This window comes from Hyperoodon ampullatus, assembly GCF_949752795.1.
Source record: "Hyperoodon ampullatus genome assembly, chromosome: 4".
NCBI lineage: Eukaryota > Metazoa > Chordata > Mammalia > Artiodactyla > Ziphiidae > Hyperoodon > Hyperoodon ampullatus.
In genome coordinates, this window is record NC_136917.1 from 61,115,862 (window position 1) to 61,133,651 (window position 17,790).

Sequence of the window (17,790 nt, forward strand, 5' to 3'; positions counted from 1 at the left end):
CCCCTAGAGTTTTCTCACATGCGTTCCTGGCTTTGAGACTGCTGAGATGGATGAGCTAATGAAGATATGCAGAAGGAAAACATCAGGATGACCTAGTGGCCAGTGGGCTGTGTCCTAATCTCACCTTGTAGCTCCAAAGATAGAACAAGGCAGTGAGAAAGTGGCCATATCGCCCCCCGTTTTAAAACCCTTGGTGTCTTCCGACGCTCTCTGAATCAAGCCTAACACCCTTACCTCGCCTCCAAAGTCTGCATACATCTCCTGCTTGGTCACCCTCTGTCTTCCCCACCACAACACCATTCATTGCTCAACTAGGGCCTTTGTACCTCTAGCTCAGATTCTGCCTTTGACCTGGTCAACACATCCTAATCCTCACAACCTGGTTTGACTGTCACTTCACTGGGGGATCTTCCCTCAAGCCTTTCTCTACCCATTTCAAGTCCCTGCTCCACTGGCCTACTGGTGTTCCCTTTCCACTGCCTTCTTAGCACTTACTACAATGATAATTATATTTGTATAATTATTTGTAGACCATCCTCTCTGCTGGGTGGTAAGCTTTGTTAGGTCAGGGATGTATTTTTACTCACCACCATATTCCACACCCTAGCACAGTACCTGGCTCATAATCATAACAACAGCTAATATTTGTTGGATACTTTCCACCTTTTTAACCCATTAATTTAATCCTCATAATCACCTATGAGATAAATACCACTGGGACACTCTCTTTGCAGATGGGAGTCTGAGGAACAGAGAGGTTAAGTAACCTGCTCAAGGTGACCCAGCCAGCAAATATCTGAACAAGAATTTAAACCCAGATAGTTGACCTTCAAAGTCTGTGGTCTCAGCAACTACACTGCAGTGGCTCAAAAAAAGATGTGTCAGGGCTTCCCTGGTGGCGCAGTGGTTGAGAGTCCGCCTGCTGATGCAGGGGACACGGGTTCGTGCCCCAGTCCAGGAAGATCCCACATGCCGCAGAGCGGCTGGGCCCGTGAGCCATGGCTGCTGAGCCTGTGCGTCCGGAGCCTGTGCTCCGCAATGGGAGAGGCCACAACAGTGAGAGGCCCGTGTACCGAAAAAAAAAAAAAAAAAAAAAAAAAAGATGTGTCAGAAGAATGAGTTTATAAAAGGATGAATGAAATTAAGTTTGCATAATGTTTGTGAGACTAACTGGACAACCGAGGTAAGTGTGGGAGGGGCGTTTTTCCTCCCCCGGATAGGTAAGCTAACATTTATTGTATGTTTATTGCAAGCATGTTCCCTTGCTTTGCTGATAAAGAAACTGAGGCTTAGCGAGTTTACTAACAGGTCACAGAGCTAACAAGTAGCAGAATTTGGATTCCAAACCCTTTGAAACACTGTATTCTTCTGCCTCCCACATAAATCAGGAATAACAAATGCTGGTACAAGAATGAAGAGAGAGCACCACACTTGTGAATTTCAGTCACGTGCACCCAGGCACACAGACAAAGCCCTTTCAAATGAAAGAGGGAAGTGGATGGGATTTCGATTCCTTTCTTCCCTTCCTTTAGGAGTTCAACCCATTTTAAGGCATAGAAGAACCTAGGGGTAAGACGGGAAAAAAGACACAGACCTACTAGAGCATGGACTTGAAGATATGAGGGGGAGGGGGAGGCTGTGATGAGGTGAGGAGAGAGTGGCATGGACATATATACACTACCAAGCATAAAGTGGATAGCTAGTGGGAAGCAGCAGCGTAGCACAGGGAGATCAGCTAGGTGGTTTGTGACCACCTAGAGGGGTGGGATAGGGAGGGTGGGAGGGAGGGAGACGCAGGAGGGAAGAGATATGGGAACACGTGTATATGTATAACTGATTCACTTTGTTATAAAACAGAAACTAACACACCATTGTAAAGCAATTATACTCCAATAAAGATGTTTAAAAAAAAGATGCTAAAAAAGATTTGACATTCATTAATAATTGAAGTGTGGAACGTGACAGGTGAAAATTGGTATTGATTTCTTTCCTCTAATATTTGGAAGAGTTCTAAAAGGTAAATAAAATGAGATAAGACAAAAAGAAAATGGCCATAGATGACAGTTGGGATCTTGCACTGGCAGACAAAGCATCTTGTCCTTAATACTCAGACAGAAACCCTTGGCATCTCAGATCAAGAGACTGCTATATAGATAGTAGGTATTCCATCTCCTCCTTTCGTGAGGTTGTACCTCCTTCCCCACATCCTCACCCCTCTTCTCCCAACTGCTCATCCAGGTATCCCCGGCTTCTCTCACCAATTCTGGCGCATGGATGAGGGCTACGGGGAGCGCCAGTCAGCCCTCCTGGGTTGACAGAACTCACCTTTGTGGGCGGGCAGGCTGTGACCTTTGGCACTGGTGTGATGGCTCCTTCCTTCATTCAGCAAATGTCAGCTGAGCACCTGTGACAGAGTGGAGAGTGTTGGAGATATAACAGTACAATCACTGCCACCACAGAAACACAGCCACAAAGCAAATGGTTACATAGTTGATTATGGAATGCTGGGACAAGATGACATAAAGTGTCACCTGAAAGTTGCCTTCCTTTCTCTATCCTGTTATCCACTAGTCCCTTCCTCCAACCAAATACCCCATTATAGAAGAGCAAGCTCATAGCTGATAACCAGAGAGTTTAAATCCTTCATCTACTAAATGACAAGAGATATACTTCCTAGGGCCAGATTCTCCCAATCTGTGCCAGGTAGAAAATAAAGCACAAATGATTTAGAGGTTTTTGCCACCAAGGCAGAGGTTAAAAAAAGACTGGGGGGACTTCCCTGATGGTCCAATGGGTAAGACTTGGTGCTACCAATGCAGGGGGCCCGGGTTCAATCCCTGGTCGGGGAACTTGATCCCGCATGCATGCTACAACTAAAGATCCCACACCCCACAACAAAGGATCCTGCATGCCGCAACTAATACCTGGTGCAGAATGAATGAATGAATGAATGAATGAATGAATGAATGAATGAATATTACCAAAAAAAAAAAAAGACTGGGAAAGAGAGGAGAGGGGCTTTGGGGAAAATTGACTAGGAGGACAAACTACATCTCTGGGCTGACCTCTCCTCTCTGGGTGACCTCAAGAGAATGTTCTTGGTACCTCAGTGGTGACTATGAATATAGGGTCTGGTTCTTGCTTCTCAACTGGTATTTCCTGAGCAGAATCCCTCTGGGGAAATGAACAAAACAGCAATGATAGTAGGTTGGCAGAGTGAGGGAAGAAGGTGGCAAAGCTTGGTCCCTAACCTGCAAGCCCGATCTGGCACAGCAGATTCCTGTGGGCCTGGAGTGGGCAAGAAGTAACAGGGACATGGGCCAGTGTAGCAGGCAGCACCAAGGTCACTCAGCAAGGCAAGACCAAGCCAGAGAGCATAACAAAGGCTGGTGGAAACTTCCACACCTCCAGTTCCGGGAGGGTGGGGAAGGAGGACCCAGAGAGGCACCCATAGGTAGACCCCTCCTCCTCCTTTCTGGTCTTTCTAATGGTGTGAAGTCTTATACAGATGGCCAACAAACACATGAAAAGATGCTCAACATCACTAATCATTAGAGAAATGCAAATCAAAACCACAATGAGGTATCACCTCACACCTGTCAGAATGGCCATCATCAAAAAAATCTACAAACAATAAGTGCTGGAGAGGATGTGGAGAAAAGGGAACCCTCTTGCACTGCTGGTGGGAATGTAAATTGATACAGCCACTATGGAGAACAGTATGGAGGTTCCTTAAAAAACTAAAAATAGAACTACCATACAACCCAGCAATCCCACTACTGGGCATATACCCAGAGAAAACCATAATTCAGAAGGAGTCATGTACCACAATGTTCACTGCAGCACTATTTATAATAGCCAGGACATGGAAGCAACCTAAATGTCCATCGACAGATGAATGGATAAAGAAGATGTGGTACATATATACAATGGAATATTACTCAGCCATAAAAAGAAATGAAATTGAGTTACCTGTAGTGAGGTGGATGGACCTAGAGTCTGTCACACAGAGTGAAGTAACTCAGAAAGAGAAAAACAAATACCGGATGCTAATGCACATATATGGAATCTAAAAGAACGGTACTGACGTACCTAGTGGCAGGGCAGGAATTAAGACACAGATGTAGAGAGCGGACTTGAGGACACAGGTGGGGAAGGGTAAGCTGGGATGAAGTGAGAGAGTAACATTGATATATATACACTACCAAATGTAAAATAGGTAGCTAGTGGGAAGCAGTCACATAGCACAGGGAGATCAGCTTGGTGCTTTGTGACCACCTAGAGGGGTGGGAATAGGGAGGGTGGGAGGGAGGCTCAAGAGGGAGGGGATATGGGGATATATGTATTCATATAGCTGATTCACTTTGTTCTACAGCAGAAACTAACACACCACATCAGCAATTATAGTCCAATAAATATATATATATATATATAAATAAATAAATAAATAAATAAATATATATATATATATATATATATATATATATATATATATATATATATAAAAGAACTTCCAAAAGGAAAAAAAAAAAGAAGCTTGGAATCAATTGTGTGTGTGTGTGTGTGTGTGTGTGTGTGTGTGTGTAAAACCTGGAGGGAGAGCTCCCAATTGAGAAAAGTTCCTAAATAATGACAGAATGGAAATTTGACTCAATACCTCGGCAAGACTTTTAAACTAAAAGTGACTAAAACACTATAGGTTGAACTGAATATAGTGGATTAGGCTAAATGGAATTTTCTCTTTGCCAAACAGAAGCATGAGGGCTTGCCTGAACTGGTCTTTTCCTGCCCTAGAAGCCAGAATTTGTCCCCTACCAGGGACCAGCCCCATCCCTCTCTGCCAGCACTGGCCTAGCCTCTGCGTGTTCAGTGTCGGCCACCTGTGGGTACCACCACTGTATCAAGATGGGCCAAGGCTTTGGGTCTCTGGCTTCAAAATAAGCCCAGTCTCTACACATGGCAGAGGCTGAGGATATGGTGAGAAGCGAACAAACTAAACTTTCAGGAGCGGTTTATGCATTTAACTCTGCAGATCTAAAAATGCAGCTTGTAGCAAAAAGTGTCCAAAATTTCCAACATGGCTTCTCCAGAGTGAAACAAGAGCTCTCCTCTGCTTAGAAGAATCTCATATTTCTAATTTTCCTGAGGATACTAATGCAACAAAATGAACCCAACAGGGTGCCCACTGGGCAGGTAAGGCACAGCCTAGGAATTCATTTACATAAGGAATTCATTTACATTCATTTGCTTAGAGACTGCAAAGTCCTCTTACAAGCAATGCTTTGTCATAAAAATGACTACAGGCTCCCTGAAGGCCAGATCCAATAAAATGTAGAAATAAAACAAACCTTCAGTCTCCCCTTGCTCCCAGATTTATCAGGGATGTGAGAAGCAATTGTATGGAGAGGAGAAAGACGGTGGGGTTTGAGAGAGGGAGGAAAGGTGGAAAGAGATGGAGGGGGAGAGCAGGGAGACAGAAGAATTGAAGGCAGATAGGGTAGAGTGGAAGAAAGAATAATGCAAAATAGGAGACTTAATTATGGATTCTGGTTTTCCCATCTAAACTGTGATACTACAGGAGGCCCAGTTTTATGCCCATGATGAAATAATAATGATAATATTTATGCTAGAGAAACAAAACTATAAATAGCATGACTCTCCATCAATAGGAGGCTGGTTGAGGCAATTACAGTAGCAATATATTATGCACAGATTATATTATTAATAAGCTGTTTAGGGTAACATGTGGCTCTTCCAAAGAATATGTTTATTTGGAATACTGACCTAGAGAAACATTTGTGACATCAGAAAAGGTTTGAGCACCGTATGATCCCATTTTTACAAAAAACCACAGAAACCCATGTACATACTTAGGCGGGGGGAAATCCCTGATATTTATGAATGTGTTAGTATGAATACAGAGAAGGGTGTGAGGGGTACCCACAAAACTTAGCAATGGATACTTTCTGGAAGGGCGTGTGAAGTGGTGGAAGGGAAGCAAGGAAAAAAAAAGATTTTATTTGCACACTTCTTCCTGTTTGACTTATGATGAGCACACATTACTGGAATCTGAGATTAAAAAGAATAATAAAAAGGTTAGAAATATTAAATTGCTTAGCATCTAAGATAACAAACAGTACTGAATGATAACACTAAGCACTGCCTTGCAGCCTATTATGCATCTTGCCCACTGCTGAGTGAGTCAAAAACACCTGTTTGCATCTTATGACAACCCCTATGCTTCCATTTTACAGACTCAGAAATGCTCAGTAAGTTGCCTAAAATTGCACCACTGGTAAGGGACATAGGTGACTTGAATCCAGGTCTGGTCTACTGCAGAAGCCTTGGGGAAGGATGCAGCTGGAGGGCTGCCTTGTACCAAGAGGTCAAGCTGGAGGCTACGGAACAGGGGCATCAGTTGAGATGGTGAGCAGTTTCCTTCCGAGCCCGGTGGTGGGGCAGAGGTAGTAAGAGCTGTGAGCTGGACTCAGGGTTAAAACTGCTTCCTTCGCATATCAAACTTTAATATCTCAATTCTCAAGGCTGGACTCGGCTGAGCGAGCCGCTATTACCCATCAGCTTCTACACAGGATTTCCCAGGGAACGGGCTGTTGGGAACATTCTATACCTGTAAGCATTTTAATCATTGAAGAGTCTTAACCAAGATGCAGTAACAACGCCGAGCTCACTTTCCTACTCCCATGGGCAGGGCTATTGGGGCACTCAGGTCCAGCTGGAGTGCGGTGTTAGGCAGTCAGGTCTCATTAATTTGGGGTTTTGTGACAATTTCACAGAAGCCTGGCTGAAGTTTGCCTCTGCAACATCTGTAGATAAAAGGCTTGCCAGATTTCTTGATGAATAAGGAAAACAGACAAGTGAGGATGGAAAACGTTTAACCTACTTGAGAGATTTAAGTAACTTCTTTTATTTGTGAAGAACTTAAGCAAGGTGTCTGCCTGAAAATGCCAGCTCCTAAATAGTTGTTATTAATGGCAAATGCAGATTCAGCAAGATTTCTAGGTCATGACTTTTTAGAAGTAGCCAAGTAACTCTAACTGCTTTGAAATAACAGTCTATGTGTCCAACAAGGCTATTTCCCCAAATGACTAGATATTCTGCAATCAGAGTTGATGATGTCAATATCATCTCTCTGAGACTGAAAATGTGAACCTAGTAGGTGTCTCCATCTTTCCTGATGTTCATCATCTCTGCCTTTTAGGATGACCATAGTCCTGGTTTGGGTCTTAGCTTGACAACTTCAGATTCCTCTGTCTCTCCAGGCCCCAGCAGATGCAAGCCTTACCTTACACTGCCTCAAGGAGCAAAAACACCTCCTTCTCTTCCCAAAGGACAAATCTGCGTGTTCCTTCCCTCTTAGCCCCTTCTGGGTTTTCAAAATGACATTTTCTCTGGGCTTTTCATTTTTCCTGGACTCCATTTCCTTGTCTCCAGGGCTGCTCCTGTCTCCTCTTAAAGCCACCCTCCCATCTCACCCCTCTGGAGATCTGCAGCTGGGAGAAGAGCCATCCATATCTGCAGCCTCCACGGCTCAGACCTACTCACTCCTTCCTTCTCTGTCTTCTGTCCCCACCATCACAGAAGCCACTCTCCCAAAGGTCACCAGTGACAGCCCATCGGCAAATGCAGTGACCTTTTCTCAGTCTTCATCCTGCTCGACCTTTCTGAGTGTCTCTCACTGTAGGCCATCTCTTCTCCACTTCTTTGGAAAATCCATTTTTGCTTCCATTACCCTGTAGTCTTCTATTCTTTCCCTACATCTGGTTAAGGTTTCTTTTCTCTTTCTTGGCTTCCCTTTTCTCCCTCTATTTCTTTAAATACAAACTTTTTTTTCCCCAAATTCTCTTTCTTCTGACTATAAATGCATCTTTGTGGGTGACTTCCAGATCTAGAGCTAAAATCAAGTCTTGCTTTGTTACTAAAATCTTACCTTGCTCTTCTTCCTAGTGGCACCATCACCTTCCTGTTTCTGGGCTTGACATCTTGAGATTATTTGTACAACTCTCCCTTCTTTCTTGCCCGCTCACCCCAAGAGTAAGTAAAGCCCTGTTGGTTATGACTGCAATGTCTATGGCAAACTAGCATTTGGCATTTCTTTGCTGAGTGACATCAGATCAACTTCACAATTCTGAGCTTCAGTTTCCCAACCCTTGCACACAGATCATGGCAAACACACTGCAGTGCTGTAAGGGTTCCTAGCCCTGACACCAAAACACAGAGGGACTGGGGCAGGGCAGACACTTCCAGGTGTCATTGCTGCAAGAATTACAGTTGAGTCATTTTTCCTGACAGTTAATTACAGTTGAGTCTTATTCTTCCTGATAAATGTGCTCTATGACGTCACTGGGAACAATGATTTAGTGAACACTGAGCCACGGCTCCTGGGGAAATCCAGGGTTAGCTTCCTACCAGCCTCTGATCACAACATTCTCATCAACTGATCAATACATACCCTTGTTTATGCTTGTTTCTGTTTTAAAACACCTTATTTAATAGACATGGTTGATTCTTTAACATTGAACTCATGCCCACCCACACTATCATTATTGCCTGAATGAAGTTTATCTGACACGTATTTTTTCCCTAAGGCACATCGCAGCCTTCTTGTGCTTAGGAACCTAGACAGCGCCTCACTGCTACACTTGGGGGTTATTTTAAACACAGAAACCACCAACAAAAAGCACAGACATGCAAAAAACATGGCACTACTAAGTAGACCACAAAAAGGACATGTATTTATAGTCTGAGAGCTAAAACAGCAATTGCCTTGCTCCACCTCAGTTGGGAACATGCATGCTGGGCACCTGGATTTTTTCACCACTCTGTGCAAGTCTGTGAATATCAGCGAAAGCACCTTGAGTATTGATTTGCAGGTTACAGATTCATCTCAGCTAGCAGGTGAAACTGCATATATGGAATGTGCGAATGACGAGAACCGGCTGTACTTTCTCCTTCTCGTACCCAGAACTCTTGGCCTCACTGAAGCCTTCACTTCCCCTTACCTGGATGAACTTTCCTGTGCAATCTTTCTGCCTGAGCTTCAGACTTTCCACGTCCACCTTACACTCTCCATTCTCTGGGACTGGCTTTACAGGTTCTGGCTGTAAAATTCTCTTCCCTTTACCTGCCGAGCTCCTTCTCTCTGAATAATACCTTAACCAGCTGCCACATTATAAATGTATCATCTTCTGTTAAACTACTTAACTTCTCTGTTCATGTGCCTAATTTCTGGTATGGGCTGATGGTGCTGGCCCTACTTAATTTATAGGATTTTTTGGAGGATCCTGTAAGATAGTAGTTCTCTAATTTTCGTGTGCGTGAGAATCACCACAGAAGTGGACCAGAAAGGGGAGAGAGAGAGCTTCTTACGGTTCAGGTTTCTATAGCCTAAGCTCAGAGATTCTGACATAGAAGGTTGGGGGCAGCCTCAGGAATCTACTTCTAACAATCTCTCTGTTTCTCAGATCACACTTCAAGAAACACTGGTTTAAGTCAATGGATGTGAAGGTGTCTTGTAAACCAGGATGCATGCTACCTTCATCCACCAGCAAATAACAATCGGATGCCTACCGCGTGTTGCTCAGGGGCAAGTGTAGGGACATAACAGTGAAAGAGATAGAAAAATAAACTCAAATAGGAGATGAGAAAGGTGGTTAGTATTTTTTTGTTTGTGTCCCTTTTTCACAAGAACAACACAAAACTAAACCATACTTCCATAAAGAAAAAAGTAGGCAAGCACAGAGTTCCAGAAATAAGTGTGCCAACACACCCCAAAACCAAGCTCAGCTGCTCCTTCCACCTTCTGTGAAAACGGTTTGCATGTACCTCATTTCTCCCCTGTCAGATGATGCTCTCCTGGAGGACAAAAGGCCAACAGTTTATGTCTCCAAGAAGTACACTGTGGGCCTTTGTACCTGAAGTGTGCTCAGCAGATGTCTGAATGGATGATCTGTTTATACAGATGTCAGTTGGATAAAGCCCCATTCAATACAGCGAAAGAGATGGCCATTTAAAAAAATAGTTAATTGCTAACTTTTTATTTTTTAACTGGCCTGTGGACAGGGATAGCTGTTGGCCACTCAAAGAGGCAGGTAAGGAATGGAAAGAGAGAAGATTACACACCTATATTAAAATGCCTACTGCGTGCCAGCTGCTGTGCTCACACTCTTGTAACTAGAAGCTCTGTGACCCATCTTTCAACCTCAAGGCAAGACACTTCATGGAGGAACTTAGAAGAGCAGAGATGCCTTCCGAATGGCCAGAGCTGTCTGATCTACAGATTTTGCATCAGAGGCACTTAGCCTATCATGTGCCATGGACTCTTTTGGCACTCCAGTTAAGTCTACTGACCCCTGTTCAGGGGCATGTTTTTAAACATATAAGATTAAGAGACACAGGATTCCAAAAGGAAACCATGATATTGAAACATGGTTAGCTAAAAAAAAAAAAAAAAAAAAAAAAGCTACAGCAGTATGTATGCTTCTTTATTACTGCATTAAATAATAAGACTAAGGAACAGATCTGTGAAGCATTATCTATGATAATTTCAAAGTAATAATAAACATAAAAACATCTGGGGACTTCCCCGATGGTCCAGTGGTTAAGACTCTGCCTTCCAATGCAGGAGACATGGGTTTGATCCCTGGTCAGGGAGCTAAGATCCCACATGCCGTGGGGTGGGGCCAAAAACTAAAAAAAGAAAACTCTGTAACATGACATGAAAATACATGGGCTTTCTATTGGTGACAAAGTCATAGGTGCCACATAGTAGTTTGGGAAGGAAATTCTAATGTGTAGCTGGACAGTTAAGAAGATTAAGATGCGGTTTCCTTCTACCCAAGTTCATGGACATCCCTGATTCTATTCAGGGACCCATTGAGACCCAAGTTTAGAATCTCTGTTTTAGGTTGGAGCACTTGGGGAAATGACTGAGCACTTGAGCTTCAGAGAACCTCCTTCTTGCTCTGTATAAAGCCATGTAGCTCTAAATCTACCCCTGCTGAGTACTTCAATTTTTACTCACTACTAGTCAAGAAAATCTTTAGAGAGTTCAACTGAAACCTATTTCTCTTCAGCCTACTTTGTTTTATTGTCCACTGAGCACACTGCCCTTGGATCTTCTTTTTTCCACTTGAGATAAAAATGAACAATTATTAACTGACTTTGCTCTGTTTTTCAAAGACTTCAGGGTGGGGAGCAACCTTTTATATTAAACAAGTAAAGATGTGTTCAATGTAGAATAAGCAATCAACAAAAAGAACAAAGTAAATGCCAGGCACAAGCCCACCCTCCAGATATAAATTCTATTAATAGTTTGATGTATAGATTTTGAGACTTATAAAGATGTCTGTATATACGCAGGAAAATATAGTTACTATTTTTTAAACAAAAATGAGATCATATTGTACACACTCTTTTGTAACCTATTTCTCACACTTAATACAGCAGAGACATCTGTGTATATTAAAAATATTCTACACCATTACTTTCAATGTCAAGATGGCTGAATTCCATTGAATAACTGAGACATAATTTAACAAATTCCTGTATTAGAATTTTAAACTGCCTCAGTTGTTTTTCATAATTAAAACAATACTTAACAGGAAGCAACTATTTTATTTTCTAACTGCCTACTAGTTGGGTGACCTTTTCTTTCCCCAGATGAAGAAATAATAGTATCTAACGGTCCCTGTCTCACAGTATTGTCGGGAAGGTTAAATAGATAAAGCAGGAAAATTGCTTGGCAGAGGGCCTTGAACATAGTAAATGTACAGTAGGCATTAGCTATAAGCTAATTTTTTTTATTATTCTATAGGGTAAATACTTAGATGTAAAATTTCTGGGTCAAAAGACCCAAATTTGAAATATGCTACCAAATTGTGACCCAGAAAGACTGCTTCCCTGAGGCTATATATATATATATATATATATATATATAGCCTCCTGTTGATATTCTATTTCTCTAAATTATGTCAGTGATCCTCAGCCTCCATAGTTCACTCCACCTGTGAACTCCAAGAGTAACTCAAGAGAGTTACCACCATTACAGGCAGAGCTGGGCTCTTTAGAATTCAGTGCATTTTTTGGTCATCCACCTATGACATCCAAGCCATGTATCACAGAGCCAAACTTCAAATGGAGAAGTAGAGTGCCATTAAGAAAATGCCACCCTTCCCTCTTCCTTCCAGTCCACACTTCTCTGATTTGTGTAGGACATATCCCAGGTCTCATAAAAACAAACTTGTTCCTATGTCTCAGCTATGATTGAGCCCAATGTCCAGACTGTATTCAAGGTCTCCAAATCCTATGTCCTACCTTCAGCAACTGGCCCTCTCTTCCACTGCCCAAACCCTCACCAGAGTATGCCATGTTCAGACAGAAAGGAAACTCTCCAACATTGAATGTATTTATTGGTATGCTCAGCCAGTGATGGGAGGAAAACTACAAACCAGGTAAATAAATCTAAAAAGTAGATGGAGACAATGACAGCCAGAGAATCAGTGGTACACTCTAATATCCCCAACCCTCTTCCTTCTAACTCATCCTTCTCTGAAGTGTTGGCTGTAAGAGGGGCACAGAAATACATTCTACTTGGAAGCCAGGTGGGACGAGAGGAAGGTTTAAAACTGCATTTGTCAAAACTAGGAGAATGTCCATTGTGCATATCCAAAAATGGAGAGGGGCAAGTGGAGACCAAGAGAGCTGCTCAGCTTTTCCTGTCTACCACCGGCCGCCTCTCTAAATCATGTCTCTTCCCAACCCCAAAAGCCCAGATCATATCTGGTGTACAGCCTTCATGGTGTTATTTCTTGGTCTCCTCACCTCAAGTCAGACACTGGTAGAGAGAGGTCTTTTCTCAGTTATCTGAACTGGCGTCATTTACCCTTCCAGTGGGTGCAGGATTGGTTTTATTTCCTCAGCTCTCTTCCTTCCCGAAGATTCCCTTGTTCTCCTTTTTGTCCAGGTCCTACTTTCAAAGGTCCAGCTATGCCTTCACCTCTTCTAAGAAGCCTTCCTTGGCATACCGAGATTCTCATTATCTGAACTCCCTATGCTGGTACCATACCAGAAGAGACCCTGTAACACATCAGCTCCATGCTTTTTGACCTCTGTCTTACTCTTTGAAGAATATACTTGGAATTCTCATGGTTCCTTGACCTAGTGAAGTCTGCAAAATCTTGAAACCAAAGTCATAATCTCTTCTTTACCCTGAGACCTCAACTCCAGAGTATATTAGAAATAAAATGATGTACCGTGAAGTCCAACAGGTACCAGCGTGATCCCCCGTGCTAACAGGAGCCAAAATTCCAGGGCTAGTAAACTATTGACTCTTTCTAAGTCTTAGTTCCCTCGTGTTAAAAGATGAGTAATTATAGTCTGTACCACATGATATCCATTTCCTGGTTCAGGAAAATGTTAATTGTTATATTTTCCCTCTTCCTTCTACTCACTACCCCCCACTGTTTTCCTTACCCACTTTTACTGAAAGCACGCTCTCTATTGACACTTAACTTAGTACTTTCCACTTTGTTTTTGCCATTTAAGGCCATGACTTAACACTTCTACTCGACTATAACTAAGCCTACCATGGGCATGGCCCACATCCAGTTCTCCTGGGACTGCTTGCTTCCATTGGGCCCCCTGCCTTATGTATGATATGTATTGGCATGAATGAATAAATGAATGAATAAATACCAATGCCTTTCTTTTTAAAACTAGTATCTGCTTTAATATATGTTTGGCTCAAAACTGGCCCTTGCTTTGTCTGCCCACATCAGTGGTCTCTGTGTTCCGAGGACAGGAACTGTCAGAATAATTGGTTTTGTACCATAGAGCATGCAGAAAAGACCAAATTCATGATGACATTTCAGTAGCCAGCAACTCAAAGTCAGGAAGGATTTTCTTTAGCATCATCTTTATATTTAATGAAACGTTCATCCCTCCTCCTTAAGAGTTTTATTTTCTAATTTCTTCAAGCCACATTTCTAGTTTCTGCATGTTGCCTGTCTCATGGTGACAGTTTCAGGCATTTTCCCAAATGCTAATGATACAAAGGATGAACGATAACGTGGGTAAATTGCTGTGGAGCCAAGCTTTTGAAAAGATAAAACAAAACAAGAAATGGGACTTTTCTAGCTTCTGTTCAATTTCAGTGACACATTTCTTATTAGGTTCTTTTGTTTTTACTCTGTGGGTATTTAAATTTTAGCAAATTGAGTAGTTTCTCCCAGAGAACTACCAATTGAGCATTTTTCAGCCATGGCAAACAGCATTCTTCTCATAAGAAGTAGATTATAGTTCTGCCCCAGAATAACTGAAAAACACCGTTCAACTGTTAACTTGGTTCCCAAATGGGCTTTTACTTGCAGGGAACATGGAAAAGCAAGAGTGTTTGGAGGGGGCCATTCTTTGTCCTAGATTATATTTCCAGCATCTTTATGGGTCTCCCCTGTCCTCCTTCAATGGTAGTCCAGGCTGCTATCACGGTGTGCTTTCTAACCTTCATATCTGAGCATGTCCCTCCCCTCCCAACACTGTAATGGCTCTCCTTTACCTTCAGTGCAAAAGCCAAACTTCCACCTACAGGCTCAGCTACTATCTGCACTTTATGTTCCAGCCATCTTGAACTAACTTCCATTATCGTTCTCAAAGTGTGCCACACTCTTCCTGGCCTTCGGAACTTATATATGTGTTCCCATTGTCAAGAAGCCAGAACCCACTCTCTGTGTGCCTCCCCAGTCCTTGCCCAGCTCAACTTGAATTCTCTTAACTCCTTTTCATCGTTTAGAACTTGACTTTGATGTCACTTCTACCAGACATCTTCTGTCTCCCCCGCTAGACTAGGTGCACCTCTCTGTGATCCTCCAGTTCCATGGACCTCCCATACCCTAACCACACCGTAACCCTGTATTGTCATGACCTTATTTTTTGCCATTACCTATTTCATATCCCTCAAAAGACTGCTCAGGGGAAATGAATGTCTTATTCACAACCATGCTCTGCAGGATCCAGTATAAGAATGGCTCACATATTTGTTGAATATTGCTGTGCTGGTGGTATATTAGGGATAAAAAGTAAGACCTAGAAATATTAGGATCCTCGGCTCATTTTGCTGAAGGTAAATCCAGACATTTAGCTTGAACCCCATTTGTACTTGATAACTTCCTGAGTTGTTTCCCTAACAAAAACATGCAAGGGCCTGCATGCAGTAGGTAATCAATATATACTGTTAGCTATGTGAATCATACTTCTCTATAAATAGTTACTCACTCTCAATGGCCTACCAATAAGTAATGAAGTTTAACAACCCAATCAAAAAATGGGCAGAAGAACTAAATAGACATTTCTCTAAAGAAGACATACAGATGGCCAAGAAGCACATGAAAAGCTGCTCAACATCACTAATTATTAGAGAAATGCAAATCAAAACTACAGTGAGGTATCACCTCACACTAGTTAGAATGGGCATTATCAGAAAATCTACAAACAACAAATGCTGGAGAGGGTGTGGAGAAAAGGGAACCCTTTTGCAGTGCTGGTGGGAATGTAAATTGATACAGCCATTATGGAGAACAGTATGGAGGTTTCTTAAAAAACTAAAAATAGAATTACCATATGACCCAGCGATCCCACTACTGGGCATATACCCAGAGAAAACCATAATTCAAAAAGACACATGCACCTCAGTGTTCATTGCAGCACTATTTACAATAGCCAGGTCATGGAAGCAACCTAAATGCCCATCGACAGACGAATGGATTAAGAAGATGTGGTACATATATACAATGGAATATTACTCAGCCATAAAAAGGAATGAAATTGGGTCATTTGTAGAGATGTGGGTGGTTCTAGAGACTGTCATACAGAGTGAAGTAAGTCAGAAGATGAAAACAAATATCAGATATTAATGCATATATATGGAACCTAGAAAAATGGTACAGATGAATTGGTTTGCAGGGAAGAAACAGAGACACAGATGTAGATAACAAACATATGGACAACAAGGGGGGAAAGGGGTGGGGTGGGGTGGTGGTGGGATGACCTGGGAGATTGGGATTGACATGTATACACTGATGTGTATAAAATGGATACCTAATAAGAACCTGCTGTATAAAAAAATAAATAAAATAAAATTCAGAAAAAAATTAATGAAGTTTGAGCACCTAGTTCCTAGTTATCTTTGCAACCAAGGATAACACATGATGAAAAATAAATTTCAATTATAAAGGAAGAACTTGTTGATCATGAAGACTATGAACATTGGGAGAGTTTATATAGGGAGATGATCAAATATTGCCTTAGTCTATCACATTTGTAGCCATGGGTTGTATTGATAAATGAAGACTCAATCTGTCCTTGGCTTTCATGATGGATCATTACCTTGGAACAAGCAAAGGTCATCACTATAGTCACAAATGGCCACCTAAGTTAACGTCGTGATAATGTCCAGGACAATATTCCACATAAACTTAAGGACTTATCTAAGAGGTTCAAATGTATTCTTAATACTTGTAGAATTCCACCTGGGTGCTCAAGATTTCTAATGCAGCAGCTGGACAAGAAGGAGCTGTTAAGGGTAAGAATCAGATCACAACAATTATCTACTTAATGTGACATTTATCTGAACACTAACTCAGTGCAAGGTCATTTATACTAACCACCAATTATTTCTTGAACATTTTCCTGAAACTAGCAATAATCATAAAGATAATAATTTACTGCAAACATAATCAATTCCAGAAAGATAATTAGCATGAACAATTGCTGTAGGGCAATACTAGCTGTCCATAAAACATATGCCTCAATCTGTTTCTTGTTCCCTTTGGAAGAGATTAGCTGCATATGGTTTATGTGGTATGCCCCTTGCAGATGTTGATACTTAAAAAAAAAATATGAACTAGGATTATTAATCTTTTTGTGAAGAACAAAAGAAGTAATTGAGAACCTTATTGTCATAGATGATTGAGGTTTTAGATAATAATGGCATTTTATTTCAAAAGGCCATCAAACAGAGGATTTTAATTGTGAGGCTTGACTAATCATGACCACTTTGACTCATGATAATTATGTATCAAGATGGAAGTTTTTAATGAGTCTTCTTGAAATTAAGGGTACATTCTGCCATTGTGCATTTGATACAGAAAAAAATATGCTCCAATTCTAATATTTGAAAATGTCAAAAACCTACTTCTAAGCATACTTGTTCTAAAAATACATTTGAAGATTTAGATTAGAAGTAGATGAGCTGAGAAACAGGAATGTAGGAGTGGTTTCCAGCCACTGAGAGGGGAGAGTCATGCGGCCTACTTAAATAATTAACAATAGAAGTCAACACATGCTCTGTGCAAGGAAAGGCCCTCTAACTCAAAGCAAAGGGGTTAAGGTGCAGGCCAGAGGATTCCAAATGCCCAGCCGCCAGTTAGAACCCGAGGAAAGCATCCTGCTGCAAGTTTTTCTATTCCTCAAGTTCCCCATGACAGATCACATAGAAGAGTAAGTCCACACTCGTTTCAGAATATTACATAGGTGGCATTAAGCACCATGGCTGATGTCTAACATCTGTGATGGGAGCATACAAGTGTTCCTGTAAACAAGCTTCTTTTGAGCCTGTGTAGCCTTCAGTGCTGAAGCTAGATAAGGATGACACTGATTCCCCTGCAAATTAATGATCTCTCTTTCACCCCCAATTAGGTGGGAAACTGATCTGCTATTAAAAAAGCTTTCTGTTACAGGTTACATTTCTAAAATGGGACTCAAGAAGTGAAGTTATCT